The sequence below is a fragment of the Sus scrofa genome, chromosome 10, assembly GCF_000003025.6.
Source record: "Sus scrofa isolate TJ Tabasco breed Duroc chromosome 10, Sscrofa11.1, whole genome shotgun sequence".
NCBI classification, from domain to species: Eukaryota; Metazoa; Chordata; class Mammalia; order Artiodactyla; family Suidae; genus Sus; species Sus scrofa.
The window spans coordinates 34,536,006-34,561,698 of record NC_010452.4 but is presented as its reverse complement, the minus strand read 5'-3'; the positions used below and the strand labels follow the sequence as shown (position 1 = coordinate 34,561,698).

The window sequence follows — 25,693 nt, the reverse complement described above, 5'->3', positions numbered from 1 at the left end:
CAGGAGACTGAATTACTAGTAGGCATGGATCCAGGTTCTGAGGTTTGTAGGAACCAGTTGCTAATTACTTTACATTTGTTTTGTTATTTATGTATGTGCCCTTCCTGTGTCTCCCTCTTGAACCAGATGACCTAATTAAGATTCTTATATATAACCCTATGTAATCTGGAAAGAAAAGGCTTTCTAATTTCATTCCACAGGTTAAAGATAAAGAAAAATATTTCATCCACCCCCCCCCCATCTCCCTCTCTTCTGGAAACCACCAGTTTGTTCTCTGTATCTATGAGTCTGCTTCTGTTCTGTTTTGCTTTGCTCCTTTACTTTGCTTTTTAGATTCCACACATGAGTTGAGATCATATGGTAACTGCTTTCTTTGTTAACTTATTTCACTTAGCATAATAACTTCTAGTCCATCCATGTTATCACAAAGAGCAAGATTTCATGTTTTTTTACAGTTGACCAATATTCCATTGTATATATACACTACAACTTCTTTATCCATTCCTCTGTTGATGGACACTTAAGGTTGGTTTCATAGCTTGGCTACTGTAAATAGTGCTGCAATGAACATAGAGGTACATATATCTTTTTGAATTAGTATTTTTTTCTTCAGATAAATATCCAGAAGAAGAATTACTGGATCATATAGTAGTCCTATTTTTAGTGCTTTATAGAGGTACCGCCCTACTGTTTTCCACAGCAGCTGCAACAACTTATATTCCTATTGATAGTGCACAAGAGTTCCCTTTTCTCTACAGCCTTCTCAACACGTATTGCTTCTTGTCTTTTTTATTACAGCCATTCTGATAGGTGTGAGGTGGTAGCTCACTGCGGTTTTGATTTGCATTTCCCTAATCATTAGTTATGTTGAACACTTTTTCACGTACCTGTTGGCCATCTGTATATCTTCTTTAGAGAAATTTCTATTCAGGTCATCTGCCCATTTTTCAATAAGGTTGTTCATTTCCTTTGGAGGTTGAGTTGTATGAGTTATTTATATGTTTTCAGTGTCAAACCCTTATGGACATATCATCTGCAAACATCTTCTCCCATTCAGTAGGTTGCCTGTTCATTTTATTGGCAGTTTCTTTTGCTGTGCAAAAGCTATTTAGTTTTACATAATCCCATTTATTTATTTTTGCCTGAGGGGATATATTCAAAAAATATTGCTAAGATCAACGCCAAGGAGATTACTGCCTATGTTTCCTTCTAGGAGTTTTATGATTTTAGAAATTAATATAATATTGTATGATAATTATAATTAAAATATATAGGAAAATAGCATTTAAGTTGCCTTAAATCAAGAGTTGCTAGAATTCAAGTTAAAACATTACCTTACTAGAAAAGAATTTTAAGAGGTTAATGTACTTATAAGCATTCACTAATAAATCATTTAAGTCCCAATTTTTAGTATAACATTCCAAACAAGAAACAAACTGCATTTAGTTTTTTGACTATGGGACCACATAAAAATAAGCTTTTCCTCTTTCCATATGGAACCCAACTCTAAATTGGAGCTTTATTTTGGTAAAATATCTTCATTGAGTACCCACAATTACAGTTGGCCGAAGTTGAAGGGTTTTGGTATAAATAAAGAGCACCCTAAATCTTCCAAATTCACAATGTAAAATTGTCTAGTTCTATTAATATCATGTTATTTACCATGGCTCTATCACTCATACTTCAGAAAATAGACATGACAGGCCTAGAAGAAATTACGACAAAACAATTTTTTCAGCAAAAAAGATCAAAGGAAAATATGATAACCAGAGTCATAAAATGATATATATTTTACTATAAAAATGTAAGTGCTATTTGTGTGGCAATTCATGCCATAAACTAAATTGCCCACAAACACTCCATAGACAGTTCCCTTTGAAAAATTATAATTCAAGAAATAAAAGAACCCATTATAAAATTTTGCCATGTATTTTAACAGGGGATTAATATGAAACATAATTGCACAAAATATAAATATAAAGATGTTCATAAGGGAGAGAGCTATGTGGAAGACAAAATTTGCCTTAAAGTTATGTAGGATGCGTATACCTTGAAGAAAATATAAGCATCAGAATATCTCCTAAAGTTATGTGAAAGATATGTGTCTATTTCTTTTTTTCCCAGGTTTTAGTCATATATTTTCTTGCCCCCAAAGTTATTTCCAATCATATTTGCCAATCCTCAGAAAAGCAAACTCACATTAAGCCTCACTTTCTTAAAAAGGTCTAAGAATATAAATATATGCCATATCAAGGAGCAATTTACTGGCTACATAAAATTACAGAACACTGTAAGAGCTGGAAATCCAGTATTAAACTGTATTTTTAAAATGACACTATGAAAGCAACTTTAATCACCATGAGTAAGAAATCCTAAGACCTTGCCCATAATTAATTAATATTAATAAAAAATCCCACTGCCAGATCAAGTATTGCTATTCAGTGCTTCATTTGGCTTCTCAATATATGCTCAATATAACATTTTAGGAGTCCAAGGGGCTAAATAGTAGGTAATATGGAGATAGGGTTACAGATTGATTTGTTCTCAGAACTTACTCTTTCATAAAATTCTAGGTATCATGATATGAATCCTATTTCTTAAACCCATCCACCTTGTCATCATCATAAGGATGAAATGAAGACTCAGTCACTATCCATATTAGCATCTCCCAAATGTCAAGGCATCCCTTAAACCTGTTTATCAGGACCCACCCAGAGAGAGATCTATGCAAAGGCTCTGGGATTCAGAAATGAAGATAATCCCCAAACCCTGGATTATCTCCTTTTTTCTAACTTCATTGAGTATAATTTGAATACCTGGACAGATTTCACTTTGGGTGAAGCAAGCCTAGCAAAGTGCCTTCTTTACAACTTCAGCAGTATCCTTTGAACCAATACCCTTAAAATGATATTGAGTTCCAGGAAACTTGTTGTCATTAACTATCAAGGAAGGATGAGAACATATCCATTTAATCTCCACAACCATCTAAATATTGGTGTATTAACCACTGGACAATGCTGTTCCCAAGTTTTCTCATCTACAAAACAGAGCATATTAATAATATCTATGACATTGAGAAGATATAATAATAGTGTATAGCAAGTATTAGAATGAGGACAAGAACAGTTGAGGGTATGATAAATCTGCCTTGGGGAGTAAGGGTTGGATATGGAGAACATCTGTTTCTTTGTTTGTTTCTGGGCCAGGAAATAAGAATAGCTCTTTACATAGCAGAGAAGAGTAAAAGCAATGCAAAGGGAAATGCATGACTAATACATCAATGCATAGATAGAAAGGATATGGTCTAATTCACTGTGGAAGAACATAGGGTTAACAGGTCATGACGCTTGAAAATTAATGTGGGATACAATTGCAAAGTGTTTCATCACCTTGATAAGGAGTTTGAAACTGGTGGTTTCCATGGAACTTATAAATATTTTCCATGAGCAGAGTGGTATGCACAGACCTAGGATTTTGTAATGACCTTCACAGAAGCACAGCAGTTTCGGCAGAACAATGATGGAAATAAGTCATTTGGCTCTGTTGAGGTAAATCAGATCATACAAAAATCAATTCCAGATCTAAATGAAAAGGGTAAATAAAATTTTTAGAGGAAAATATAGATGTCTTCGTGACTTTGGGGTAAGCAAATATTTCTTACAGAGGCACAGAAAAAGCACTTATTAGAAGAGGAAATTTTGAAAAATCAGGATATTAAAATTTAAATTCTTACTCATTAAAAGACAAAAATGTGAGTAAAAAGAAAAGCCATAGAGAAAAAAGAAATCTTCAATATTTACATTTGACAAAGAACATATATCCAAAAAATATAAAGAACTCTACAGGACAATAAAACGCGGATAACTCAATAGAAAGTGGGGTAAAAATATGCATATCAATGATGTAGAAATTATCCTGAGATATATATACAATAAAAAATGTGTACATATGTTCACCAAAAGATATGTCCAAGAATTTTTAGACTATCCACATTAGCCAAACAGTCATCAAAAGGGTAAATGCTCGGAGTTCCCATTGTGGCACAGGGGAAATGAATCCAACTAGGAACCATGAGGTTGAGGGTTCGATCTCTGGCCTCGCTCAGCAGGTTAAGGATCCAGCATTGCCATGAGCTGTGGTATGGGTCGCAGAGGCAGCTGGAATCTGATGTTGCTGTGGCTGTGGTGTAGGCCAGCAGCTGTAGCTCTGATTGTACCCCTAGCATGGGGACCTCCATATGCTGCAGGTGCAGCCCTAAAAAGCAAAAAAAAAAAAAAAAAAAAAAGAAAGGGTAAATGCTCATCCACACATACAACAGAATCGAAATAGCAGTAAGTTACACATATAAAAATATAACAAACACAACACAGAGTATGAGAAGTATAACACATAGAGCATATTCTACTTGATTCCATTTCTACAAAACACAAAGAAAACTATCATATGGTGTTAGAAGCCAGCATGGTGATTTTCCTTGGGGAGATGAGCGTGTGGCTGGAAATCCATAAAGTTGCATTAGGGATACTCATACTTCTCCAAATGTATACTTGAATATAAATTTCAAAAAAAAAAAATCAGACAGACTTCTACTTCCATCATTACACCTAACCAAATACTTTGAAAAAGCCTCCAATGCAAATGCCAAGACACTGGATAAACTACAATAACCATTTTTAAAAGTATAGCTGAACTTACAAGAAATTACTGGAATTATGCATGGAGCAGATAAAACAAGAGAGCTGAAACCAGAAATGAGCTACTTTAAGATCCTGCTGTATAGCACTGGGAACTATGTCTAATTACTTATGATGGAGCATGATAATATGAGAAAAAAGAATGTACACATGTAGGTGTACCTGGGTCACCTTGCTATATAGTATAAAACTGACAGAACACTGTAAACCAGCTATAATGGAAAAAATAAAAATCACTATAAATGAAAAAAAGATATGTTAAGTAATAAAGAGTGAAGCAATATGAATGGCATTTTATTAAATATATATTATGAATAAAAATATAATATCAATAAAATTTTCCACAAAGAGCTACATAAATCAAATCTCCTCTGTGGATTTAAAAGAAGGAATTTAATTTTTCTGTATTGATTAACTAATTAACATGTGAACTATAACATGTTCTACATGTTAATTTTTTTTTCAATGAGTTAATTTTTTTTCAATGAATTGGCACAAAGCTGTAATTAAATAAAATCCTGTCAAATCAGAGCTATAGCTGCCAGCCTACACCACAGCCACAGCACACCAGATCTGAGCCACATTTGTGACTTACTCCTCAGCTCACAGCAACATGGGATCTTTAACCCACTGAGCAAGGCCAGGGATCGAACCCTCATCCTTCTGGATTCTAGTCGGATTCATTTCCACTGCATCACAATGGGAACTCCCAAAATCCAAATAAATTTTACAACGAGACCTATTTATTCAAGGTTGGGTGGAGCTGTGGGGAGCAATCAAGCTTGATCAAGAAGAGTTTGGATATAGACAGAGGAAAAGGGTATTGGATCTGGCCAAGCCCTTTTCTTTGGGAGAGCAATAGGGGACATACAGGAGAGAGAAGGAGCAGGGCAAAGCAGGATGTTGTTACGGCATCTTCCTAAGATTGCAGAGGCAGCCAAGCAACCATCCTGGGTGGAAGGATATAGAAGCTGCTAAAAGGCACTGGACATTTCTAAAATAGGCCCACTAAGTGACTACAATGATGACAGGGAAGTAGCACGATGTATCCTAATATAAAGTTTTTAGTCTAATAGTTAAATTCAATTTAGTGTGTAAATCATAAGGTGTTCCAGAGAGATAAAATCCTTCAGTATGATTTCTTCTGTCACTAAAGAGCTATTTAATACCTCCTTTTATGTACCTCATTTTTAGAGGGACATAGTTCAAAAAAAAAAAAAACCACAATTTTTCTGGCTATGAAACTGAATCAAGCAATCACTCTGTGCCCTGAGGGACATAACTGTAAAATGATTCTTATTTTTCCTAAGTGTCCCTTTTGCCAACCGCTCACAAATTGTAGGTTGGCTTATTGAAGGGCTCCTGTGTCAATGGTGCAATGACTTTGTCGTTTGGCCTTTCATAAAACCAGCCATTTTAGCTTTTTCTTTTGAAAGAATGAATTCCTATCATATTCTTTTTCTTTTTCTCCAACCCTGGTTGTTGTAGAGAAATACAGAGAACTTCTTCATGATGTTCAAGTAAGAAAGGCCTTCCTAAGTCTGACAGGAAACGAAATAACCTCAAAAAGATGAAATGTGGCAAATATAAATGGTGACATATTCCTAGCCACAACTCTAAAACTCTCTATCGTCAAAAAAACAATCATGTTTTCAAGGAAAAATGTGTGGTAATTTATGGCAAGTGGCAAAAGCCCTTACCAAAAAAAAGATAGACAAGGAAATGTCTCACCAAGTTAGACTAAGCTCATGGCTAAAAATCTGAAAGACAAAATCATCATAATATGTACAAATTCTCTAATAATTTAACTGAAATTAAAATGAGGATGGTGAACAATTTTTTTCATAATATGAGAATGAAAATTCTAAGTATACATTTTTAAACATAGTGAAATGGCAGCTTGCTAGTACGATACATCAAGACGAAGACATATACTATTTTTTATTAAAGTATCATTGATTTACAATGTTGTCCCAATTTCTTCTGTATAGCAAAGTGACTCAGTCATGCATATAAATGCATCCCCTTTCTTATCTTATCTTCCATCATAGTCTATCCCAAGAGACTGGATATAGCTCCCTGTGGTATACAATAGGACCTTGTTGCTTATCCGCTCTAAATTTAATAACCCCCAAACTCCTGGTCTGTTCCTCTCCCCCTTGGCAACCACACGTCTGATCTCTATGTATGTGAGTCTGTTTCTCTTTTGTTGACAGGTTCATTTGCACAGTATTTTAGATTCCACATATGTGATATAATATGGTATTTGTCTTTCTGTTTCTGATTTATTTCACTTAATATGAGAATTTCTAGTTGCATCTATGTTGCTACAAATGGCATTATTTTATTCATTTTTATGGCTGAGCAGTATTCCACTGTGTATAAGTACCACATCTTCTTAATCCATTCACCTATCGATGCACATTTGTTTCCAAGTCATGGCTATTGTGAATAGTGCTGCTATAAACATAGGGATGCATTTATCTTTTTGAATTATAGTTTAAAACATATAGTATTTTAATGAGAATTAAACCTTAAGTATCTTCAGGTATAGCAAGGAGCAAACATGGGTGTCAGCACAGATTTGCATGAGGAGGTAACACATTTATTGGAACCTGAAGGAGGAGCAGAATGAGTCAAGTGAAAGCCAATCACGTGGTGCAAAAACTGTCAGTCTAATAAATCCCACATATTTCTCTACATTTTCCAGCTTCCCTTGCTGTTAGAAGGTGCCATGTGACTGAGTTCTAGCCTATGACATGTGGGCATAAAGGACATACAGTATTTTTAAGCTTTATCTCAAAACCCTCACTTAATTGTTCATTTTCTATCTACAGTGACCATTGACATAACATGTTGATGGCATCATGAGGTGAAAGGAGCTTGGATCCTTGAACTTGGGGTACAGCCCCCAAGGAGAGCCACCTTATCTACATTGATGAGTTGTCACCAAGAATAAACTTTTATACCACTAAGGCATGGAGATTTTGAGGTTTATTTGACATATTATAGGACAACCTAGAACAGTACTTTTGAAATTTGGAGGATGTGAAAATTCTCTGAAGATCTTAAAACACAGGTTTCTGGATGAACTTCAGAGAGATTCTTATTTGGTAGGTCTGCAATGTGGGAAAACTCACTTTATATTGCTAAAAAAAGTCTCAGTTGATGTCTATGTTGCTGGCCCACGAACATATTGCTCTAAATATCCTGAATAAAAAATACTAGGTGTGCAATTAAATTATAGAGTTTTGTGAAAGATGTGAGGTCCTGAATCAGAAAGAGCCACCATATTCCATGTACAAAGATCTGAGTGTAGAAGAATTATATTAAGCAAAGATTATGAATCAAGAATGATATTGAAAGTCTGACTTGGGAACCTTGAAATCAAATGGAAACCAAGTTAGAATGTCCATAGCAAGCTTATGACACTATTCACTACTAATTGACCACTAACACTTTATGGTATTGAGGAGTGCAAGATTTATTCACATATAGAACATATGTGAATGCTGACATACTCATCTGCTACAGGTCTTCTGCACAAACTGAGTGGGTTCTGAAAAAGCCCAAAACCTAAACATTTTCTATGTGGTATAAAAGTTTCAATGTGAACTGGGACTTTGTTACAGGCTACTTCTGCATGAATGATCTTACTCTAGTTTATGAATTAAGGCTGAGAAAGGAAGCAGGAGACAGTGGCATTAGCTTGGAGCCACTGGAGACCTCACGTAGGAGCAGTGATGGTGAGGACCCCATTGGGTAGGAGATTAATTCCCAAAGCACTTTTTCTCAATACCGTGTGCACACCAGAATCTTATGGGGAGCTTTCAAATTGTCTGGACCACCCCTAGAAATTCTAATTTAATTGATCTGGGTTAAGGGCACGCAATATATCTTATTATACCTTTAAAAAACTCCAGCTGGTTTTCATAAATGTCCAGATCCTTTTAGTCATTGAAATGTTTGTCCTGGTTCCTAAAATTTCACTGCTAATCATTTTAAGGTCAATGTCCTGAAGCACTCACCCTCTTCTCCTCCCTGGCACAGGATAGAACAGAGGTAGTAGCAGCTTAGGGAGGAGAGAGATGTGGAGGAAAAGAGTACAGTCTGTGCATAGACCCATATTTCCATGTTTTCTTTTCCTTGCCACTTCTGTGACCACCACCCACCTTTATGTGACATGCCTTTTAAATCGGTCTCTCATGTGGGTGCATTGGTAGTCTCTTCCAAAAGCCTTTTGAGGTTGTCCTCTGTTAGGGCCTGAATGATGTTCCCCTAAAATTCCTGTATTGAAGTCATAATCCTCAGTACCTCCGAATGAGACTGTATTTAGAGTGCCTTTAAAGCGGTAATTAAGGTACAATGAAATCATACGAGTTGGCCCTCATCCAATTGATTCATGTCCTTATAAAAAGAGATTAGGACACTGACAACACAATGACCAAGGGCAACCATATGAGGACACAGCAGCCAGCTACAAGGTAAGGAGAGAGGTATCAGGGGAAACCAAACCTGCCAACACCTTGATCTTGAACTTCAAGTCTCCGAGGCTATGAGAAAATAAATTCCTGTTGTTGAAGCCACCTAGCCTTTCATTTGTTTTATTTTTATTATTATTTTTTTAATGGAAGCCCAGGCAAACTGATACACCCTCTCTATGGGAATGCCAGCTCCTTAGGAATAACACCTTACCCAAGGACCTTAAGTCAGTGAACAAAGAGAATGGTATGAACCACCCCTTTTTATGTGCTCTTCTCTAAAAGATCCCTTACTTTGCCCCTGCAAAGAGGGAATCATATATCTTTATGAATATTCCACTCTTTTTTAAAAGAGTTTATATATACAGAGATACAGACCTCATTGGCTCCAAACCCTCAGGATTCAACATGGGTGAACATCAAACACTATAATGTTGAGTGGGCAAATAAAGAAATAGGATTTCATTTGTATAAAGATCTTAAAACCAGCAAAATAAATCAATAGGGAATACAGTCAAAAATAGGAGATAAGAGGAAAAAGATTAAGGTTTTTGTGGTGTTGGGTAATTTTCTAGAATTTTGGTCTTTGCAGTAGTTGACTGGAAGATGGTAAGAAGGTTATGCTGGGGAACTCAAATTAAATCTGCTTGGGTTGAAATGCACCAAACTGAAGTAAAAGTGATAAGTTTTACGAGAAAACTTGCTTGGAAGTTAAGTTTTTCTGAGGACTCAGGAAATTTCATTAGCAATTAAAATTTCATAATAAATCATTAACTATTAAATTCACTATAATTTTATTATTTCTAATGTGTTCCATATAAGGAAAAGGAAGGTTTCAGAATTGTTAGCTATGAGATTTTTAGCAAATGGCTTTCTTAATGTGAATCACCTCCAAACTGAGTGAATTACATCTGTAAGTGTTATGCTTGTCAAGTGTTCTTTAAGGGAAGTGACCTAAATGAGACATTTTCATGTAAATCAACAGGCTGTCTGTTTCTGATCATGTAACAGATTTACTTAAGTCACTTTCACTTTTATTTATATACAATTATCCTTTTTTTCCATATTTCTACTCACTTTTACTCTTTCTGGTGGGGTGGTCTTTAAAGCACTGAAAGGTAACTATCATACTCCTTGAATGGGCAAATCCTGTAGAGGGGAAAATGTTTCAGAAGCAGAACTGTGTAAGAACCATAAGGGATTTATAAATTTGACCAGGTGAGATAATTTTTTTAATTTGATGGGACAAGTTCAACCACAAAACAAATAAATAAACAAAAATTCTACCAATAACAACATCAGGAGATTATCTGCAATTAATTTCAGGCACATACATTCAACAAAATTGTCAACCAGTAGAAGATTAGATAAAAACATAAGGTTAATTCATATAAGAAAAATGTAAGTGCTTAGTAAGACTAGAAAAACTGTTAACCTTACTGATCATTTATGAATAAAATAGCATTTTTTCCTTCAATTTTTAAGTCTGGCAAAGACAAGAATAATAAAAATCAGCATCAGAGGGAGTGTATATTGGTGCTTTTTTTTTTTGGAAGGCAATTTTTAAATAGCTACAAAGTTTTTTGCTTGTCTTTCAACCACCAACTCCAATTTTAGAAATTCTAAAAACAGCATGCTTGCATTTGCAAATATATATTTAAGAATATTTACTGCAGAATTTCTATAGGTTGACTCCTAGGAACATAATTTAAAATTAATTTCTGATTTTAGAAAGTTTATATGGTATAAATACATTATGTTGTATAATACAATACAATTACAGGCATTTGACAAAGCATTTTTAAGACCAAATAACATTAATATTTCTGCAAAACTTGGGATATTCTAAGTAGAATAACTATGGCCATAAATAATTTCAAACAAGTTCTAGTCATGCTTTGACATCGAAAGAATTCAGTTAAAGTAGATTTGATTTCCAAATTAGGGGGAAGACACTTTTAATTTCAAGCGCTTTTTAGGTTTCAGAATTGTAAATATGGTAATGAAGACCTATATTAGGAAAAAAAAATCTGGAAACAAAATAAACATTCATCTAATTATCTTAAATTATGGTTCTTTTGACGTGTATACTAAACAATATTTTTGAAAAGTGATGGGATCAGCATTTAAAATACAATGCCCAAGATACATGATACAACAAAATGTTTCAAAGTAATAGCATTATCCATTTATTCTGTACAGCAGGATCTCTGGTGACAGTTCCTTTTCTTTTAGAGAAATAATTGGAATGCAAGATTAAAAGTCTACTGAGAGGAGACATAGATTTTCAATGATCTCCAGAGCCTTTTTTCTTTTGGAGCCTCAGCTCTGTCTTCTAATAAATATCATCTATTCTACCTACAGGTAATAAACGTATTGGAATGGATCAAGATGAATCTGAATGACCAAAGCTGGGTGACAGTAAGGACAAGGAGAGCTTCAGAATATCATCTCCACAAAAACAGAATGAGTCAAGTGTCAAGGATAAGTATAGACACCTGAAAACTCTGCCTGTGCATGAACTATTATCTGAGTGAATCTAAAGATGTATGATTAGAGATGCCTCACAACAAAGGTTCAAATTCCCTGTTATCTAAAGAACTCTGGAAAAACACGAAAAAACTCTTCAGAAACAAGTAAAAAAAAAAAAAAGAAAGAAAATTCATGTATAGAAGAATATGTAAGCCATTCTTCAGTATTTTTCAAGTGTCTTTTCTCCCGGTATTTCATTCTAGTTTCTATGGCTATGTATTCAAGTTCACATAAGAGGCCTAAGCTCATCCATGGTAAAGCATTTGCAGGTTAAAACTACAATGAAGACTTTCATGTCCAACCAGGTGCAGTAACAAGCAGACTTACCCTCCCACCTGAAATAACCAAAAATGGACAAAATGTAGTTTGAAAAAACAATTATCAAGATGTTGGACATCATACAACAAAGAACAGTCATCATTACAAGTAGGAAATAAACACAGTGTACCTTTTGGTCGTCCCATCTCACTGCTTCTGAAGCGCTTCCAAGCTGTTGTGCTGGGAGGAGGAACCAGGCTGGAACCCAGCTGGCAGCCTGAATAGAAGAGATGAAATAAGTAACTAGAACGACCCAGGTGGCTAGAATTTTCAGAATAGAAAGCTGTAGAGCTCTTCTTGTGGTAGTTTTTTCACATGTGCTTTAAAATATCTTTATTCCTGTCTAAGTACTGTATCACTTTTTCTCTGGCTGTTTCTGAGATTTTTTTTTCTATCTATCACTGGATTTGAACAATATGATTTTGATTTAACATCTTGTACTTTTTTAATGTTTCTTATCTTGAATTTCATTGATTTTCTTGTCTCTGCGGGTTAACAGTTTTTATTAAATTTTGAAAAAATTTGACCACAATTTCTCAAAATATTTGTTTTATCTCCTGACCGTTCCACTTTTGGGGTTCCTATTACTTGTATTTTCAACTGCTCAAAGTCATTCCACGGATCACTGATGCTGCTTAATTTTACGGGCTTTTCAAGAGGGGAGAGATTTTATTTCTTTGAGTTTCATTTTAGATTGTTTCTACTGCTATGTCTTCAAATTCTTTTTTTTTTTCCTTTTTCAATGTCATTAATCCCATCTTGTAATTTTTTATTTCCATACATGGTATTTTTCATCTCTAGATGTTCCATTTAGGTCTTTTATAAATCTCCTATGCTCTTCTTAAATTCTGAACATATGTAAGTTTTATAATAACTGCTTAGTGTCTTTGTTAATGCCAACATCTGTCAGTTTCAATTGATCAATTTATTATTATTATTATTATCATATGAGTTATATTTTCTTGCTTATTTGTATGTCTGGTAATTTTGGATTGGATGCCTGACTTAGTGAATTTTACTTTCTTGGGTGCTAGATACTTTTGAATCCCATAAATATTCTTGAGCTTTGTTCTGAAATGTTAAGTACTTGGAGACAGTTTGAATCTTTTGGGCCTCACTTTTAAGATTTCTTAGAATCAGGGCAATGCTCAGGCTAGGGGTAATTATTTTCCATTGATGACACAGATCCTTCAGTGTCCTTTATCAAATGCCCTCTAAGTATAAAGTTTTCAAAATGACTGATAGGAAGAGACACTATTCCTGGTGCTGTGTGAGTATGAGAAATTGTTCCCTCTAATGCTGTGGAATGATTCTTTCTTGGCTTGGGTATTCCTCAAATGTACCTAAGTGCTCTGAAAGGACAACAAGAATAGATAACCTAGAATTCTATAAGTGAAAGTATCTGTCAAAAACCTAGGTGAAATACATTTTCAAAAATACAAAAGCTGAAAAATTCATCAGCAATAGACTCTCATAAAAGAAATGTTAAAGGAAAACTTCAGACAGGAGGAAAGAGGTTATTGATTTAAATATACATCTATGCAAAGAAATGAAGAGCATCAGAAAGGGCACCTACATGTATAAATGTATTAAAAGTTTCTCATTTTTAGAAGCTACTTAAAATATAACAGACTTTTTAAAACAAAAACAATATAACATGACTTTTTACCCACATAAAAGTAAAATAAATCAATAATAGCACAAAGATTGGGAAGAGAAAAGTGGAAGTTTTTCTTTCAAGATTATTTTATTATATATAGTATCATACTTCCAATTGATAGTAGACAGAAATATATAGTTTACATTATTTCTAATGTAGTAATAGAAATAAACCTTAAAGCAATCACATATGACATAGTTATAGCTAACAAGGCAATAAAGAAGATAAAATCATAAAAAATATTTAATTAATCCTAAAGAAGGCAAAAATATGAAGAAAGAATCATTCCACAGGATTAGAAGGAAAAATTGCTGGTACTCACACAGCACCAAGAACAGTATCTGCTGCTATCAGTCATTCTTGAAAACCTAATATAATTAGTTTTAGGACAGATTTAAAGAAAATTGTATTAATAATTACATTAAATTTAAATAGCCCAACTACCACAATTAAAAGCAGGGGTTGTCAGAGTAATAAAAGTAAAATGCAAATATATGCAGCCTGTAGGAAAAGAACTTTAAATACAAGGTTCAAATAGGTTAAAAGTTAAAGAATAAAAAAATGTATACTATGCTCACACTAAGCCAAAGAATTGTGGATTGTGTATATTGATATCAGAAAAATTATTTCAGAGCAATAAACATTATCAAGGACTTTTTTAAAAGGTAATTGTTTTCTAGTGCTGCATGCACAGCATGTTGGAGCTGTAGGCCCTGGCCTACACCACAGCCACTGGCCTATACCACAGCCATAGCAACACAGGATCACAGCTGTGTCTGTGACCTACACCACAGCTCATGGCAACACTGGATCCTGAACCCACTGAGCAAGGCCAGGGGATGAACCCAGATCCTCATGGATACTTGTGGGATCCGTTACCCCAGCCCACAACAGGAACTTTTAAAAGGTGATTTTTAATGTAAATTGGTTATGTTATCAAGAGGATATAGCAATACAGTTTATATAACCAATAATAAAGCTCCAAACTATACAACAGAATTCCAAGGAGAAACAGCAATTCCACAATTATAATTGGAGATTTCAGTTACCCTCTACGAACAATTGACAGAAAAGTAGATACAAGATCAGTAAGGTGCAAATGTAAATTATGCAATTAACCAACTTGATCCACTTTGTATTTATACAACATTCCTTGCAATAGCAAAACATACATTACTTTTAGGTACACAAGAAACATGTAACAAGATAGACAATATTTTGGACTATAAAACAAGTCTCAAATGTTTAGAGTTTATAAGGCATACATAGTTTGATATCTAGCCACAAAAGAATTAAATTAGAAGTCATAATAGAAAAATCCCTCAATACTTTGAAATTAATAACATGTATATGTACACCATAGATCATGAATAAATCAAAAGGAATTTTTAAAATAACTTTAAATTAAAAATTTAAATATATTTTATATGATTCTATAAATCAATATTTAAGAGGAAATTCATAACACTGAACCCCATTAATTAAAAAAGAAGAAAGTTCTCAGGTTAATGGTTTTAGCTTCTACCTTGAGAAACTAGGAAAACATGAGAAAACTAAACCCAAAATATTTAGAAGAAAGGAAATACTAAAAATCAAGACAGAAATGAATGAAATAGAAAATAGTAAAAAAAAAATCAGTGAAATGGAAAAAAGCAATGAAATATTATTAACAAATACAACAAAATAAATGAATCTCAAAATAATAATACTGAGTAAAAGAAGCTGGGCCAAGAAGGACAAATTTTCTAATTCCATTTATGTAGAATTATGGAAAATGGAAAACAAGCCAGTGACTGAAAGCTAACTAGAGGTGGGGGAAGGGAGAGAAGGAAGGGAGAAAAGGATTATAAAGAGGCATGAAGAAACCTTTGGTGGTGATGAATGATGATAATAGTGACAGTTTCATGGTCATATACATATGTCACAAGCCATCACATTGTACACTTTAAACATGTACAGTTTATTTTATGTCAGTTATTTCTCAATAAAGCTGTTATCAAGGAACAACACTGCACTGAAAATCAAATGACAGATGACATGTATACAGGGTTATTCTGCCTAAGGAATAAAAAGAATAAATTCAATCCAACTTAAATGTCTGAAAAGAGGGACTTGTTAAATTACGTTCCTCTAACTCTGTAGACAGAAAATGAAGTATTTTTATGCATGACTATGAAACAATCTCTATATTATTAAGAATACACATCAACAAAGGCAGAAACACCTCAGAAACATAAAATGTAGAAAGGCAGAGCAGCATCAATTTAGTGTCTGTTTTTGCTATTAAAAAAAAAAAAAAAAACTAGGCAATGAGTATTTGCCATATTGGGAAAGTATACATGAGAAAGTAAAATATTCATTACCATCAGCAAGGTGACATTGGTGTCTAGAAGACAGGAGAGTGAGAGCAAATTTGTTCTTTTACAGTTGACTCCTGAACAATGCAGGTTTCAAATTTTCTTTTAATAGCGAATGCTACGTTACTACACAATCGGAGGTTAGTAGAAATGGCAGATGTGAAACCACAACTATGGAGGAAACACATGTACACAGGGTCCTATAAATTATATGGATACTTCACTGCATGGAGAGTATGGGCCCCTAACCCTCATGACATTCAAGGGCCCTTCCCTCTTTAATCATCTGGTTCCTTCAATCTTTGAAACATATAAATAGTTTACTTATTTCAACATAATTTTAAAGAGCCCTGGCAATAATGAATCATACTAATGAAAAATTATTCAAGTTGTAGAATGAGATAACTTACACGAACTGTGTGACTTTGGACAATGTAAACTCAATTTTCTTAAAGGTATATCGCAGATAATTGATGGTGTATCATGCTAGGATCTTTATGAGTCATATATGAGCACTTAGAACTTTACCTGCTGCTATAGCAAATGTGCAATTTTTTACTGAAATATAGTTGATGTACAATATTATGTTAGTGTCAGGTGTACTATGTAATAATTTGATATTTGCATAAATTATGAAATGATCACCAGAATAGTAAAATATGCACCTGTCATTATACCAACTTATTGCAATATTATGGACCATATTCTTTATGCTATATATTAATCCCCATGGCTTATTGATTATATAACTGGAGGTTCGTATGTGTGCAAGCTATGATTTAAACCAAAGTATTCTGATTTCCAGTGCTTTCACCTTTGGGTCTAAGAATCAGAATTAATGTGTTTTTCCTGAACAGTGCTTACATCTAATAGCCACTAGGATCTCTGAGATTTATTAGGATCTCATTTTAACCGATGGATGTGACACAGCTTGCTTGCCTACAATTTGTCTTTTTTTTTTTTTTTTTTTTTTTTGTCTTTTAGGGCCACACCCATGGCATATGGAGGTTCCCAGGCTAGGGTTTGAATCAGAGCTACAGCTGCCAGCCTACATCACAGCCACAGCAATGCCAGTGACCCATACACAGCTCATGGCAATGCTGGATCCTTAACCCACTAAGCAAGGCCAGAGCTCAAACCTGCTTCCTCATGGGTACTGGTCAGATTCTTTTCCACTGAGCCATGGTGGGAACTCCCAATTTGCCTACACTTTAGATTTCTGTGCTAGTTATTTATTTATTTGCCTTACTTCTTAGATTTGCATTTTTTCTTTCTTGTCCACCTCTCATTGATGTTTTCTTGCTATATTTTATGCATTCCATGCTAACTGCCTTACCTCTCTTCTGTAATGAATAAATACATATATAAATATTCATCAAAGCATTCATCTTAGAAAGAGGATGGTGGGTAGTGACTTATGAGTCATAAACCTGTAATTAACAAGTAATTACTTCATTATGTTTTCATCATTCTTTTTAATTAAAAATTCATTATCTATAAAAATGTCTGCAAAATTATCACTTTATCATAAATTAAGGATTTAAATCCCTGAATTTTGAATAAAGGGCTTTATGTCAATATAAGTAAATCAATCTGCCACTTACCAAAGCAAATGAGGCAGCCAGAATCAACCCAGAAAAAGTCAGCATCTCTAGGAAAATCTTTGACCAATTTATCTTGTGCATTATATCGTAAAAGTAGGAAGAAAAAAAAAACGCTCACCAAGACTACATAATGAATAGTTTAGAAGTGTTAATTTGGTTTTAGGTGCTAGATTCAAATAGCCTTCCGCATCTCATTTCCTATCTCATAATGAATCTACATCTCAATGCCAAGTACTATTTCCTTTTCCTGCTCTTTGAACAAATAAGTCAACCACAGATCTAAACGTTAGGTTTTAAAACGTTTTATAAATAATCCAGTTTTATCCCTATATTTTACGAAAGAGGGGACTAAGTCACGGGGTGGTTAAATGATTTCCTCATATCACAATGTTAGTCTCAGTACTGAGACTAGGCACCTGAACTTCAATTTTTTTATATTTCTAGTAAAACCTAGTAAATTCTGTATATTTCCATGAAAAATGGGGGGGGGGTTGACTCTTAAGATGACTGTGATATTCTATAAATTAATTCTACAGAGTTTAGCAAGCTTGTTAATTTAATCAGTCAATGGCTCTCCATTTTCAAAACTGTATTTTCTAAAAGAGAAAGAACAGGAATGTTCTAGACAATTCCTTCTACAGGGTTGAAATGACATCTAATAGGGAAGGGTTGGGGATCAAAGACTTGCAGTACAGAGGAAAGGGTTGAAGACCAAAGCCTCACAGTACAGAAAGTCACAAAAGTCTTCAGCCTTCAGTCACTCAGTGGCCACCCTGCCCTTTTAAGTTTCCCAGTTCAGTGAAACCAATTCACTGGGGTAGGTGTTTTATCCATATGAAAACAATAGTCTTATGCTGTGGAATGAATGTTTCTTCCCTATTTCCCTCCACTGAAATACAAATTTGAAGCCATATTCCCCACTGGGGTGGTATGCAGCGGTGGGGCTTGGGGTGGTAAATGGGTGATAATGGTGGAGCCCTCAGGAAGGGGATTAAGTCCTTCTAAGAAAAGACTTGAGAGAAATGATCTTTCTCTCAGCCAATTGAGGATACAGCAGGAAGGTGACCATCTGCAAACCAAGAGAGCCTTCACCTGACCCTGAGCGTGTACCTTGATCTCGGATTTTCTCGCTCCGGAATTGGGAAACATAAATGTTTATTGTTTAAGCCATCCAGTCTATATTATTCTGGGATGGCAGGTTGAACTAAATACTTTAAAAATTCATTTGTTTAAATTATAAGAGGAGATGATTTAGTTTGGGAGGCTCTATTGACTGGTATATCAAGTTAATAACAATGTCCCTAGAACACTCCAGAAGGAAATCTTATGAAGAGAGGTTATTTTTTTTTCTTGTGAATGACTAGGACTAACAAATTGAGCTGAGAGTTAAAGGAAAAATTTAAGTGTTTGGCTTGGTGGAAATTTGGTTGGTTGTTTTAGTGGAAATGACCAACTTTAGATATATTTTCTTAATCAACAGAAAGGATATTGTTTTTTTTTTTTTTTTAATTTTCCCACTGTACAGCAAGGGGGTCAGGTTATCCTTACATGTATACATTACATTTTTCCCCCATCTTTCTTCTGTTGCAACATGAGTATCTAGACAAAGTTCTCAATGCTATTCAGCAGGATCTCCTTGTAAATCTATTCTAAGTTGTGTCTGATAAGCCCAAGCTCCCGATCCCTCCCACTCCCTCCCCCTCCCATCAGGCAGCCACAAGTCTCTTCTCCAAGTCCATGATTTTCTTTTCTGAGATGTTCATTTGTGCTGGATATTAGATTCCAGTTATAAGTGATATCATATGGTATTTGCCTTTGTCTTTCTGGCTCATTTTACTCAGGATGAGAGTCTCTAGTTCCATCCATGTTGCTGCAAATGGCATGATGTCATCATTCTTTTTTATGGCTGAGTAGTATTCCATTGTGTATATATACCACATCTTCCGAATCCAATCATCTGTCGATGGACTTTGGGTTGTTTCCATGTCTGGCTATTGTGAATAGTGCTGCAATGAACATGCGGGTGCATGTGTCTCTTTTAAGGAGAGTTTTGTCCAGATAGATGCCCAAGAGTGGGATTGCAGGGTCATATGGAAGTTCTATGTATAGATTTCTAAGGTATCTCCAAACTGTTCTCCATAGTGGCTGTACCAGTTTACATTCCCACCAGCAGTGCAGGAGGGTTCCCTTTTCTCCACAGCCCCTCCAGCACTTGTTCTTTGTGTATTTATTAATGATGGCCATTCTGACTGGTGTGAGGTGGTATCTCATGGTAGTTTTGATTTGCATTTCTCTTATAATCAGTGATGTTGAGCTTTTCTCATGTGTTTGCTGGCCATCTATATATCTTCCATGGAGAAATGTCTATTCAGGTCTTTTGCCCATTTTTCCATTGATTGATTGACTTTTTGCTGTTGGGTTGTATAAGCTGTTTATATATTCTAGAGATTAAGCCCTTGTCAGTTGCATCATTTGAAACTCTTTCTCCCATTCTGTAAGTTGTCTTTTTGTTTTCTTTTGGGTTTCTTTGCTATTCAAAAGCTTTTCAGTTTGATGAGGTCCCATGGGTTTATTTTTGCTCTAGTTTCTATTGCTTTGGGAGACTGACCTGAGAAAATATTCATGATGTTGATGTCAGAGAGTGTTTTGCCTATGTTTTCTTCTAGGAGTTTGATGGTGTCCTGCCGTATATTTAAGTCTTTCAGCCATTTGGGGTTTATTTTTGTGCATGGTGTGAGGGTGGTTCTAGTTTCATTGCTTTGCATGCAGCTGTCCAGGTTTCCCAGCAATGCTTGCTGAATAGACTTTCCTTTTCCCATTTGATGTTCTTGCCTCCCTTGTCAAAGATTAATTGACCATAGGTGTCAGGGTTTATTTCTGGGTTCTCTATTCTGTTCCATTGGTCTGTCTGTCTGTTTTGGTACCAATACCACACTGTTTTGATGACTGTGGCTTTGTAGTATTTCTTAAAGTCTGGGAGAGTGATGCCTCCTGCTTGGTTTTTGTTTCTCAGGATTGCTTTGGCGATTCTGGGTCTTTTGTGGTTCCATATAAATGTTTGGATTGTTTGTTCTAGTTCTGTGAAAAATGTCTGGGTAATTTGATAGGGATTGCATTGAATCTGTAGATGCTTTGGGTAGTATGGCCATTTTCACAATATTGATTTTCCCAGTCCAGGAACATGGAATATCTTTCCATTTCTTTACATCTTCTTTGATTTCTTTGATTAAAGTTTTATAGTTCTCGGCATATAGGTCCTTTACCTCCTTGGTCAGGTGTATTCCAGGTATTTGATTTTGTGAGGTACAATTTTAAAAGGTATCATATTTTTGTATTCCTTTGCTAATATTTCATTGCTGGTATACAGAAATGCAACTGACTTCTGAATGTTAATCTTATATCCTGACACTTTGCTGAATTAATTAATCAGTTCAAGGAGTTTTGGGGTTGAGTCCTTAGGGTTTTCTAGGTATAGAATCATGTCATCTGCATACAGTGACAGTTTGATCTCTTCTCTTCCTATATGGATGCCTTTGATTTCTTTTGTTTGTCTAATTGCTGTGGCTAAGACTTCCAAAACTATGTTGAATAGCAGTGGTGAGAGTGGGCATCCCTGTCTTATTCCAGATGTGAGTGAGAAGGCTTTCAGTTTTTCCCCATTGAGGATTATATTTGCTGTGGGTTTATCATAAATGGCTTTGATTATATTCAGGAATGTTCCCTCTATACCCACTTTGGCGAGAGTCTTGATCATGAATGGATGTTGGACTTTGTCAAATGCTTTTTCTGCATCTATTGAGATGATCATATGATTTTTGACCTTTTTTTTGTTAATGTGGTGTATGATGCTGATTGATTTGCGTATGTTGAACCATCCTTGTGAACCTGGGATGAACCCAACCTGGTCATGTGTATAATTTTTTTGGTATGTTGTTGGATTCGGTTGGCTAAGATTTTGTTGAGAATTTGGATATTGTTTTCATAAATGCTATATTTTTATTTGTTTGTTTAGGGACCCACCCATGGCATATGGAAGTTCCCACGCTAGGGTCAAATCCAAGCTGTAGCTGCCTGCCTACATCACAGCACAGCAACGCCAGATCCCAGATACAAGCTGTTTCTGCAACATACACCACAGCTCAACAACAATGCCAGATCCTTAATTCACTGAGTGAGGCCATGGATTGAACCTGCATTCTCAGGAATACTAGTCAGGTTCATTACCATTGATCCACGATGGGAACTCCCACAAACACTAAAGACCAAGTGGATATTTTTAAAATCACAATTTTGTGGGGAAAAAATATCCATTTATAACCAGAAGGATTTGCTATCTGAAGTAAATAGATTTGCTATCTGAGTTGGTGCTTGAACACTAGTAGAACACAGATTTTTAATGCGACATAATGCTTTTGCCTTTACTTAATTTTCAGTATGTCCGTGGTGATTTTTTCAAAAAGCTTGTACAATTGCTTAAATGGTTGATTTTCTGGTCCAGAGAGACCAGATGCTCCTATTAGTCATAATTTTAAACTCTTGAATCTCAGAAAACAATAAGCATACAATGAGGATTTATGAATAAAAGGTCAGCTCTGTTCAGGGCTTAATGAGAAAAAGCACATTAAAGGAAGTGCAGCTGCTACCATTATTTCAGTGCAACCTGCTTTGTCCATGTTTTAAACAAGTAAACAGGCATCTCTAGCTCACTGAGGGGTGACAAAATAAATGGAGAGAAAATGAAGCTGTCAAAGTCACCTATTATTTGTGTCTCTCAAATCTAAGTATGAAGAGAGTCTGCAGTACTTACATGTGAAAGTGACAAGCCTTTGTTTGCTATTTTACCCTGACCTACCCACAGTGGATTTAGAGAACATATTTGGTGTTTTACTTATAAATAATCATATTTTATAAAATCAATTTCCTTAAATATAATGTCATTTCCCAGTGAAAATAATTTTTACTTATCCAACTGTTCATTCTTCTTTTCACTGTGAATTTATGAAATTAAAACACTACAAGGTGTAATTCTACTTTTGACCAAAGAGAGTAACAGGGATTAGTGTCATCCTAGTACATAAAAATTTTTAATACAGTGGGCAAAACAATAAAAAAAAATCTGAAATGAAAAACAGAGGAAAAGACTGAAAAAATGAACAGAGTTAAAAGGTACAGAAAAGCTTCAAGCACTCTAACATGCATGCAGTTATAGTCCCTGGAATCAAGAAAAAAAGGGAGAATTTTTAAATTTTTGAAGAAATAATGGTCAATTTTTTTCAAATTTGATAAAACCTATAAATCCACAGATATAAAAAGCAAAAAAAAGCAAAAGCAAAAGAAACATAAAAAACTACAGCAAAGCAAACTATAATCAAAACCTTTTCAACTTGTGATAAAAAGAAAATTGTAAAAGTTGTCAGTGAGAAAAACCACATTATACATAGAGAAACATGATTTTTTTTTTAAAAAAAGCTGATTTACAGTAAGTAAAACAATATGGTAGTAACATAAAGACAGACATATAGGCCAGTGGAACAGAACTGGAACTCAGAAATAAGCCCATGCACACAGTCAGTTAATCTCTGACAAAGGTGCCAAGACTACACAATGGGGAAAGGATAATCTTTTCAACAAATAGTGTTGAGAAAACTGGATATATACATGCAAAATAATGAAACTGGACCCTGATTTTATACCATACACAAAAATCAACTCAAAATGGAGTAAAGCCTTAAAAACACAAGACCTGAAATTATAAAACCTTTAAAAACATAGGGGAAAACTTCATGACACTGGTCTAGGTAGTGGTTTCTTAGATAAGACACCAAAAGCACAGGCAAAAACGAAAACAAAAATAGTCAAGTAGGACTCTATCAAGCTGTTTACAAACAAAAAACTTCTGCATAGCAAAGAGAGGAATCTACAGAGTGAAGAGTAAAAAGGCAACCTGCAAAGTGGGAGAAAACTTGCAAACCATAAATCTGATAAGAAGTTAATTTCCCAAAACATATAAATATATTCCTCAATAGCAAAACAACAATTTCAATAAAGAGAATTTCTCCAAAGAAGACATACACATGGCACATGGGTATATTAGAAGTTGCAGAACATCACTCATCATCAGGGAAATCAAAATCATGATATCAACTCACTGCTATTAAGATGACTATTATCAAAAACAAAAGATAACAAGATTTGATGAGAATGTGGAAAAAATGGAAACCCTGCACACTGATAGCAGGGATGAAAAATCATCTGAGTAACAGTACCTATAGGAAACAGTATAGGAAAACAGTGTGGAGGTTCCTCAAAAAATTTATAGTAGAACACATGACCCAGGAATTCCACCTCTGGCTATATATTGAAAACAATTGAAATCAGTATCTTGTAGAATGTTTGCACTCACATGTTCAATGCAAAATTATTCAAAATAGACAGTATATGGAAACAGGTTAAAACTATATGATGGATGAATAGATAATGAAAATGTGACATATAATGAACTACTAGTCAGAATTTAAAAAAGAAATCCTGCCTTCTTTAACATGGATGTAACAACATGGATTAACTTTGAAGACATTATGCTAAGTGAAATAAGATAGCCACAGAAGGACAAATACTGCCTTCCACTAACATGAGGTATCAAAAATAGTCAAACTCATAGAAACTGAGAATTGAATGGTGGTTTCTGGGGCCTAGAGGAAGAAGGAAACAGGGACCTCTGCTCAACAAGTATAATATTTCAATTATACAAGATGAACAAGTTCTAGATTTGTTTCTACAACTTTTTGCCTCTTGTTAACAATACTGTACTATACACTTAAAATTGTCAAGAGGGTAGATTTCATGGTAATTTCTTACCCCAATTTAAAAAAAAATTACTTTCTCAGACACATGCGCGCTATAAGATGTATTCATCACTGCAGATCTATACCAAAAGATAAGAGCAACACAAAAAGTAGAAACACAATATATAAAAAAAAAAAAATCAGCGAGGGAGTTCCCCAGTGGCCTAGTGATTAAGGACCTGGCATTGTTGTAGCTCAGGTTCATTCCCTGGCCCAGGAATTTCCACATGTCACAGGTGCAGCCAAAAATAATAAACTAAAAATTAAAAAATCAGTGAAACTAAATGCTAATAATTTTAAGAGGATCAGTAAAATTGGGAGAAAAATCCCAAACTCAAGCCAGACTGATCAGAAATTTTAAAAGATAGAGATTATTGATGCCAACTATGAGAGTGACATTACAGAAATATTTACAGATATTAAAAGATTAATAAACCAAAGTAGTGAATAAAACTTATGTCAATAAATTCTACAATGAGATGAAATAGAGAAAATTCTCAAAAGACACAGACTAAGTTCACTCAGGAAGAAAGAGATAATCTGAACACCTCTATCTCTTCAAGAAATTAAATTTGTAATTAAAAATCCTTTCTACAAAAGTAATCCCAGGCTCATATGGCTTCAGTGGTAAATTCTAAATAGCGTTTAAGGAAGAAATACTACCAATGCTGCACAAATTTCCTCCAGAAAATTGAGGAGGATGAGTACTTCCTAAGTCATTATATGAGGATGGAAATTCCCTGTCACCAAAACCAAAGAAGTAACAATATAACCAAGTTGAAGACAATGATCCTAGATGCAAAAATAATCCTCAACAAACATTTAGTAATTTGAATGCAAAAGCACATAAAAAGGATAATTCATTGACCCAGTGGGATTTGTCTAAGCCATGCAAAGATAGTTTGTAATTTAAAAAATACAATTAATCACAATTTTAACAGATTAAGAAAAAAATATACATGATCAGCTCAAGAGATAAAGAAAAAAAAAATTGAGAAATTGAGAAAAATCTAACATCCAATCCAGGCAAAAATCTCAACAATCCTGGAATAGAAATAAATTTTCTGAGCCTAATAAAGGACACCTGTTAAAACCACAGTTAATATTTTATTTAGCAGTGAAATACTGAAGGTTTTCATCCCAAGATCAGGAGGTGAACACTTTTTTTTTTTTTTAATCACACCTACAGCATGTGGAAGTTC

The 25,693-nt window shown here is 34.6% G+C and overlaps 1 long non-coding RNA gene across 2 annotated transcripts in view; it reads right to left on the bottom strand.

Annotated features, from left to right (window-relative positions):
* Positions 1 to 25,693, bottom strand: part of LOC110255676 — a 139,262-nt gene that overhangs the window by 12,098 nt on the left and 101,471 nt on the right. The window contains exons 2-3 of one of the 2 annotated variants that reach the window (XR_002336320.1): positions 12,156 to 12,242; positions 10,256 to 10,324 (exon numbers count right to left, since the gene is read on the bottom strand). This is a non-coding gene — a long non-coding RNA (uncharacterized LOC110255676). Of the gene's footprint in view, positions 1 to 10,255; positions 10,325 to 12,155; positions 12,243 to 25,693 lie in introns of those variants that run through there. The other variant, XR_002336319.1, reaches the window with a different exon arrangement.